Here is a 9,477-nt window from a genome sequence, read left to right as displayed (position 1 = left end):
CCGATGATTAGCAACGTGGAGCATCTTTTCATGTGCCTGTTGGCCATCTAAATTTCTTGTTTGGAGAAGTGTCTTTCCAGCTCCTCTGCCTATTTTTTAATTGGTTTATTTACTTTTTTGTTGTTGATGTGTAAGCTGTATGTATAATTTGGATGTCAAACCCTTATTGGATATATCATTTATAAATATATTCTCCCGTACTGTAGGATGCTTTTTCGTTCTACTGATGATGTCCTTTGATGTACACAAGTGTTTTACTTTGATATAATCCCACTTGTTTATTTTTGCTTTTGTTTCCCTTGCCCAGGTAGATATATTCAGGAAGAAGTTGGTCATGTTTATGTCCAAGAGATTTTTGCCTATGTGTCTCTCTAAGAGTTTTATGGTTTTATGACGTACATTCAGGTCTTTGATGGTAGAGCCACACCATGGAGTATTATAAAGTCATAAAAAGGAATGAAAATATACTGACATATGGTAGAACATAGATGTATTCTGAGAACATTAGGCTAAGTGAAAGCAGCCAGACACAAAAGTCACATACTGTATCATTTCATATGTATGAAATGTCCATACAAGCAAATCCACACACAGAGAAAACAGAGTAGAGGCTGCCAGGGTGTGCAGAGAGGAGGGAATGAGGAGTGCCTGCTAATGTGTAAGGGGCGGTTCTTTGGGGAATGATGAAAATGCTGTGGGTTAGATAATGATGACGGTTGCAGAAGCTTGTGAATGTGCTGAATGGCACTGATTTTACTAAAGTTTCTAGAGGTGAATTTTATGGTTCGTGAATTATATCTCAATAACTTTCATAATGTAAATCACCAATTTTCCCAAGGTGATTATCCGCTGTTCTCCTCTCCTCCCGTCCCCACTCCATTCCCTTTCCTGTCTAGTCCCGTGCCCTCCCCGTGGCTGCCCCAAGGGGCCTTCTCCTAGGTAGCGCCTCTGGACCATCCTGAGCCTTGGGCCTCCAGTTGGTGGCAGGGCAACCCAGCACGCACACACTCCCATCGCTCACACCTGGAAGAAGTGGGTGCTTCCAGGGAGATATTTCTTGTGGGCTTAGGTGTTTAGTGATGTTTAGAGGAGGCTGCACGGGCCAGGGTTGATGGAGGAGGACTGTCCCTGTCAAGTGAACATTTAGGCCCGTCCGAAGTTTCATCTGGTCCGCCGTGAAGCTCCGGGTGCCGTGCTCTGAAAGCCAGGTTGGCCACCTAAGGGCGCCTGAAATACCAAGGACTTCGGAGGCATATTAGGGTAAATTCCTAGGAGTGGAATTTACCCCCATGCAATGTGACCTCAGTCCATGGCTGAGCCTCACTAATGAAGTGGCACAGTGATAGAGACAGTAGTGTGCCTCTCGGGCCTGGTGCGCAGGTGTTGAGTAAACGGTGATTTAAATCCCAGGCCCTGCTCTGGCTGGGGCTCCTGCCGCAGCAGTTCGCTGGGCTCAGCCCCTGTTATCAGCTGCCCCCAGGATACCTCTGAGCCCCTGCCATTCGTCTGGCAGATTCTTCTCTGATTTGTGCTTGCCGCTCCCGGCCATAATCATACATGGATTAGGCAGCCCAAAGTTTTGGAGTTGTGTCCTGAATCCCTTGTTTTCCAAAATTCCTACCTGGTGGTCATGAGACATGATGTCAGCCCTCATGAGAGACTTTCTAATTTTCTCCTGGTCTACCTAGACACATCTCCTGACATCTTCAACTATTCAAAGGTTAACCCTGACCCTTAGCCCTGATGCGCTTCTTACTTCTGCCATTTCCTGCATGCTGGCTCCCTTTTTATAAACCTGTAACCTCTCCCCCACCTTTGGCCTTCCTGACCCTGGGCTGAGTTCCTTCCTCTGTCCCCAGTTCTTACCCCTTTTCCCTGATGTGCCGTCCACCTTCCAGGTCTTTCTTTCTCATACAGGCTCTCATCCCCATTCCCACGAAAGAGAAACCACAGTTGAAAGCATATCAAAACTCCAAAGGCTTCTTATATTATTCCTCTATTAATTCTATTAACATTTATTGTTTTATTGTTTTAAAATCTATGAGTATAAATAGAGGATCTTATATCTATCTATCTACGTGTGGAAACCTATCTGTCTATCTATGTGTGGAAACTTTTATCTATCTATCTGTCTATGTGTGGAAACTTGTTATCTGTCTGTCTACAGCTGGTAACCAAAGTGGCACCAACAATCCTATCAGCTCTTACTTTATGTAGCCGTATAAGTCAGCAATTCCCATTTCCTTTTCCCTCCCAATGAAAAACTGTATTTTCCCTGCAAAGGTGTATTTGGCAGCATTCTCCCGCTCTTGTTGAGCCCGCCTCTTCATAGCCTCCCGCTCTGGCCTCTGCTCTTCTGTGATGGGCTTTGATGTTACTGGTCCAGAAATATCAGGTTTCCCCCATGGACGAGGTTGGAAGCAGAATTCTTGGGGTGGAAGCTGGGTTTGAGGCTTGGGTGGAGGCTCGTGCTGGGGTATAGCAGTGGGAATGGGCTCCTGCTGGAGGGAAGTGCGAGATGATGTTCTGTAGTGTGCAGGTCTAGAAGCAGCAGACTGGGTGACCCTGGGCTGGGTAGAGTTGGTCAGGTGTGGTTGGGTTGAGTTGGTCTGGACTGGACCCAGAGATGAGTAGGCAGGACCTGTCAAAGATGCACTTGCTTGCCGGGACGAACCGACTGCAGTAGGTTGAGCTGCGTCCGTAGATCCAGGCCGGGTAGAGGAAGCCAGAGCTGGCCGGCGTGAGGCCAGAGACTGTGGCCTCCGAGGAACTCGGCGAGCTTGAGGCCTGTCCTCAGTCAGAAAAGGCAGAGGCACCAACGTGACCTTCCCAGGAGGTGGCCGTTCATCCTTGGATGGAGATGGACACTCTTTTTTGACACTGCCGTCTGGTTTCTGGGCTTTGGCATGAGTTTTCTCAAGACCTTTACCCTGTTGTAGAGTATTCAGGCATGGTTTGGTGGCCAGGGGTGGCTGGGGGTCTTTGGGGTTCCTTGAATTTCCCAAGGCCTGGGAAGAAGAGAATCCAGTTTCCTTATCAGCCTTCTTCCCCAGCGCGTGAAGAACCTGCACAGGCTCCAGCGTGTGCACGCCTAGCGTGGTTCGATGTTTTTTACGGTTCTCTTGGCTGAGCTCAGGTTGGTTTTTCTTGCGCTTCATCCTGGGCACGTTTGGCTTTTCCTCTGCCCGGACTTTGCTCCTGGACGGCTCACCCTCCTCAGCTTGCTTGGAGTTGCCTTTTCTCTGTCCTCTCCCCGTACTTCTCTTTTCACCTGGTTTAGATAGAACACTTCAAAATGTGTGGATATTACTTTTTAAATATCATTAAATTAAAACAAAATTTGAAACACTAGTGGAGGGAGGGCGGCCACTACAGATGATACATCTCAGTACATGCTGCCAGTTTTCTACACCACCTTGTTTTCCCTTGTTTCTGTGGAAAGACTTTCAAGATGCCTCTGATTTCATTTTCTACATGGGTGCCCTTTAAGACTCAATATTGGAAGAGAAAGGGACCAGAGAGAAGCAATCTACCATCCTAATGGAACAGATGAGCAAAAACCAGATTTTCTTGGAGAGTCAGTGACTTGTCCAAAGTCACACGGCTAGTAAATGTCAAAGTCAAAAGTGAAACGAGGTCTCCAGAGTTGCAGCTCAACATTTTCTCCCATTATTTCATGCTATTTTAAACCTGCTACTAAATTTAGGGGCAAAAAAATCTAATGAAAATCTCTTAAGAGTTTCTTTCCTTACCTGACATGGTCAGAGAAGAACAAGAAACACCAACTGTAGATCCCAGAGATGAGGAGAAGGTGCTAGAGGATGTCTGAGTGGCTGAAGCCAAAGAGTACGTGTGTCCAGCACGAAGATTACCGGTCACTGGTCACTTGCCGTGCTCCAAGTCTGTTTACAGACAACTCCGTGGGAACCCCAAGATTCTACAGGTGGTGATAGGTTGGTGGGGGAATGATGTCACAAGCAGGCAGTTTAAAGGTATGAGGTAGCCAATAGGGAGGTCAGCTTCCCAACAAGAAGACAGGATTGGGTGGAGGCAGTAGTAGGCGAGCTAAAACAACACCTAAATGGCTGCACTCTGTGAAGGGGGAATCCTACAGGACAGGTGTGATAGCCCCCATTCCCCCCAGGATCTTATGTTAGGGAAATCATCCCAACATTTCTTACAGATATTCATTAATATAAAAAGCTAATAATTATTTGTAATATATTTTGTGACATAACACTACCCATTATATGTACTGTTAACTAATATAATATCCTTAGGAAGGAGCAGCATTTACGTTGAACAGTTGGTTACATTTGTTCTGAATCGTATCAGTTGATCTGCTTAATGAACTTGCCCTTTTTGAGGAGCACAAGAAGCGATTGAGGAGCTCTTTTTGAAACTTGGTCCAAGAATTGGATGAGTTTGTTGAGTGCACCTTGCGAGGAAAGATGTGGTCCAAGAATCTTTCCATTTGGCTTCCTGTCCTTGAATCCTGTCTTCCTTGGGCTGGTAGGGGCGAAGCCAGGTTGCACTTGCATCTCTCTCTCTCGTCTGCTTTCCTCATTTTCTTCATTATAGGCATTGTTTCTGGGACAAGCCTTGATCTGGCGTTCTTCCGCTCGTGAGTGTTACTTTCCGTCAACTTTCAGCAGCAGGGGTGCTCTTTCTCAGTGCCTGATGCTTCGCAAAATGAACTCTGCCCATTAGATGCAAACGCCAGACAGCTAGAAGACATCGCTGATTGCAGACCTTTCCTCTTCCAGCCTTTGGTTGCAGTTCTTTTGCCCATGATTCGTTGCCTCTGGCTCCTTGGGCTGCCTGGGCACCCTGCCATCACACTCTTTTATACACGAGAGGCATTGCTTTATCTTCCCTTTTCCTTCTCACACAGTGTACCCAGTGTGGCAGAGTAGCCTCCTCTCGCCTTGCAAACCACCACTGTAGAATCTTGGATCCATGCTTGGTTGCAAGGCAGGCAACCTGAAGAGGAGAATAGTTAGAGAAAGAGGAGGCCCTTCCTGGAGAACAGGGAACAGGCAAGATGAACAGATAGAGGAAAAGAGAGATTCGTGTGGATTTTTCAGTTTCTGTAAGAATTAAGTTGACACATTTTTGGCCTCATTAACAGAAGAGACAGTTCAATATATATTACATATATTTTATGTAGCGCGATAGTTCAGCATTTGCCATGAATTCTGTACCCTAAAGAGAATAATCTTAAATATATTTTCCCTCTTTGTTTGATGTCAGAGCACCTCATTTACTCACTCACTGGCAGGTGTGTACACTATGGGTGGTTTTTAAATGCTGTGGTTTCGTCTACATGGTTTCTCCTTGTCCCATTTTTAAGGAACCCAACATTGTACGACATGGTGCATGTTTTCCTCCTGATGGTTATTTTGAAGCATCGTGAACTAACCTGACTTGATGGGTTTAGTGGAGAGATTTAAAAGGAGTCTGTGAAAGGGTCGTTTTCGTGAGTCCCAATGTGCCTGCAAACATAAGGACAGATGCCTGCAGCCAGTGGCTGGATTGCTTCTGTTTTTGCTCCCTTGTTTAGTGGAACTCATTAAAGGCTCTGTGACTGTGACGAAGTGAGGTAGGGCTGAGTTGCTAGCGATCTGTGTATGTGGTGTAAGCTGGTTTGGTGGAGGAAATGTATGCATCTATTCCTTGTGGCATGCTTTTAGAGGTGCCTAGATTGATCTGGGGATGTTTCCAGTGTGATGAGCACGAGGTATGTGATATGAGGTGCCAAGAATCCACCTGAGGATAGAGCATAGATGGAACTTGTTTTTCCTTTATAGGTCACATATTCACTTGTAGACACATATTTCACTTGTAGACTTACTTTTCCTATTAGGAGATATGAGATTTTTCAGTGATGGGGGTTGATGCTTATCTGAGAAGAAATTGTGAAGGGTACTGAAGTGTAGAGATAGACCTTCAGCTTAGAAATGTTTCTTAAACCCTAAGAATGCAGCACTCCAGTTTGAAAAAGACAGATGCACCCCTATGTTTATCGCTGCCCTATTTACGATAGCCAAGATATGGAAGCAACCTAAATGTCCATCAGTAGATGAATGAATAAAGAAGATGGGGTACATATACACAATGGAATATTACTCAGCTAACAGGAAAAAACAGATCCTACCATTTGCAATGACATGGATGGAGCTAGAGGGTATTATGCTCAGTGAAATAAGCCAGGCAGAGAAAGACAAGTATCAAATGATTTCACTCATATGTGGAGTATAAGAAAAAAGGAAAACTGAAGGAACAAACAGCAGCAGAATCACAGAACCCAAGAATGGACTAACAGTTACCAAAGGGACAGGGACTGGGGAGGATGGGAGGGAAGGGAGGGATAAGGGCTGGGAAAAGAAAGGGGGCATTATGCTTAGCATGTATAGTGTGTGTGGGGGCACTTGGTGGGCTGTGCAATACAGAGAAGAGGAGTAGTGATTTTATAGCATCTTACTACACTGATGGACAGTGACTGTGAAGGGGTATGTGAGGGGGACTTGGTGAAGGGGCGAGCCTAGGAAACATAATGTCTTTCATGTAATTGTAGATTAATGATACAAAAAAAACATATATTAAAAAAGAAAAGAAAAGAAATGTTTCTTAAGATTTTCTCCCTAAGCTTCATATCTGAGATAGCCTTCTTCTGTGATATTAGCATGTGATGTGAGGCTACTGATATATGGTAAATGTCTGCAAGCCACACCAGTCTCTCTCTTCTCCGCTTCCATGGGAATCAAGGGCATTGATAGGTAATGCAGGTTAGTTTGGTCATATAAGATTGTGGTAATTGTGGTAAGACAAATTCTGGTAATAGGAAAATGTTTACATATTAAAATATTCAGTTCCAACATTCAATTCTATTTAGGCAAGTCCTTAATTAGGCCTTTCCTGGTTCCCAACCTTTGTAACTATTTTCTTTCCATAGATCCAGCCTTTTGATGTTACCTGCAGTCTGAACACACATTAAGCTCTACAGGACTCTTAAATGTAGGAGGAAAAACCTAAAGAGCTTTGGTCTAACACTCTGGAACTTAGCATTAAGCCCTTCCCTGACTTAAAGACTTACGTTTATGGTTAGGTATTGCCTTGTCCCAGAGGCCCACCTCCAGTATTTCGTACTCTTCTTTGGGATAACTGGGAGTGTCTTGGTATAACAGAACAAGTCCATCCACCCCTGAGGCTCTTCCTTACTCTCTCCATTGTCACTTTTTGATTTGATTCAAGACTGGAATCCCTTAAACCCCTGCAGTTTGGTACCTGGGGGCCCTCCCAGATAGCAGTAGATTTCGTTAGTGTCAATTATGTTGGTCAGTGCTCCAAATAGCCCTCATTCCTGTATTTCCCATCCCACTACATACCTATTAAGGTGTTCTTTTTACCTCATGCTGAACGCAGTCCCACCCAAAGACCCAATCCTTGTTAGTTCACATACTTTCTGGAAACTCTCTTATGCCTCAGTCTGGATTTTCTTGTGTCAGCTATAACTGAGTTTGTTTCCACTTGAAGCTTTATCTTTTAGCAAAGTGGAAGTGCAGGATCAATACAGTTTTTCTAGTTTCTGAGAGATTCATGCCACAGTTTGTATATAGTCATGTCTGTAGATATTTGTACCATTTGTTCTTTTGGGCTCTACATGCCTATTGGTTATCTTGTTCATGAATTCTAATATTTTATGATTTTATTCTAAAAGGGTATTTTTTCATGAATTCTAAAAGAATGTCTATCACTAAATTTGAGTTACCTAATTGTAACTTTGCAAGCTATGCCAGGCTAATTTATGTCTTTCCTTTTTCCAAATAGCAATTTACTAACATTGACCCCTCTTAATTATCATAATTCAAATTGTAAATGCTTGTGGATTTAAACTTGGTCAGAATATGACTGTCCCAGGAATGTTAAAGCTAAAGCTAGTGGTCTTTCTACCCATTCGTTCGTTCGTTCATTCATTCATTCATTCATTCATTCAATAACGCTGACTTCTCTGCTTTCCCATCTCTAGATGGTTGTAAAGAACAGTAACACTGTACGTAAGGTACTTCCAGAAATTAGAAAATTCAGTATTATAATTTTCTACAGTTTAATCTGTCATTTAGTACTGTACTCTGCCTTCAGACGTACTGTAGGACATGCTGTCTTTGCTGTCCCGCTGTGGCAGAATTCAGAGTTTTTCTAACAAGTACAGTTCCTTATGCCTGGTACTGTGTGCAAATTTCAGACTCAAGCTTCATTCTCACCTCTCTGTTATTTCTTGATACTTTCTAAAATGTAAATACGCACTTGTCCACCTCTAGCGTGACACCTGGCACATGACAGGAACCCAAAAGAGGTTTCACTAAGAGTGGGAAGGTAGGTTGATACAATATTTTTGGAGAGTAGTTAGGCAGTATCTCGCAAAATTTTCAGTTTGCATATCCTTCATTCCAAGAATTCTACTAGGAATTTAGATATAGTTGTATACATATATAGGGATGTTCACATTGCAGCCTGTCTTTAAGGAGGACAGAAAATTGAAAGCAACTGTAAGTTAATCAGTATTGGGCAGATTATGTAATTGGTGGTACTTATGATCAGTGGAGTACTTTGCAGCCATTAAAAAGAACAGAAAGGCTGTTTGCATAAATTGACCAGGAAAATCAGCATCTAAGATAGGTTGAAGAATATATATATCTAGTGTGGTGCTTTTATATAAAATAGAGGACACCCATGTATGTACAATAGGTACTGATATATTTAAATACATATACAATTAATGATAGAAAAAAAAAGCCAAATAAAACCATCAGTTTACAAGCTTAAAAAAAAAACATATACAGCAAAAGGGAATATAGTATGCCCTTGAAAAATGTTCGAAGAACCGCACAAAGAAACGGAGGGGTGGGATTTCACTTTGATTCTGTCCGTGACCTGTGTGCTCTTTGGATTCTGAGGGGTTTGCAGGCTCATCGACCTGCGCAACCCACCGCCGGCTGAGGAGGGCGCTGTGGCCTCCAGAATCCCGGCAGCTGGCGCGGGGATGACAGCACCGCGAGCCGTGCCGCATGCGCAGCAGCAGGAGCCGAGGCGCTGCGGCGTGAAGTCTTCCCGTCGGAAATCCAGTTCTTGCCGAGGGCGCTGCCAGGGCGGCTCTGTCGCACTTGGCGATGCGTGGGCGGCAACTTGGGGCGCAGAGGAGCCGACGGCATCGTGCCCGCCACCGCTGGGGCCAGAGATGCGAATTCTCCGGACGGCCCTCCGGCAAGAGGAAGGGTGCAGGCCACGCCCCCGAAAGGTGAGCAGCCTCGGCCCGGTGCGGGCCCGTCCCGCCCGCAGCTCCTGGGCCTCGGTAGCTGCCTGAGCGTTGCCGCCGCGCGTGGCCCGCCCGCCTCTTCCCGGGAGGCTGTGACGCTTTCGCTGCTCCGCTCACAGGAGGTGACGTGGACAGCCTGGTGTTTTTGATTTCTCCCCATC

This window comes from Manis javanica, chromosome 17, assembly GCF_040802235.1.
Source record: "Manis javanica isolate MJ-LG chromosome 17, MJ_LKY, whole genome shotgun sequence".
NCBI lineage: Eukaryota > Metazoa > Chordata > Mammalia > Pholidota > Manidae > Manis > Manis javanica.
This window is presented reverse-complemented; position numbering follows the sequence as displayed.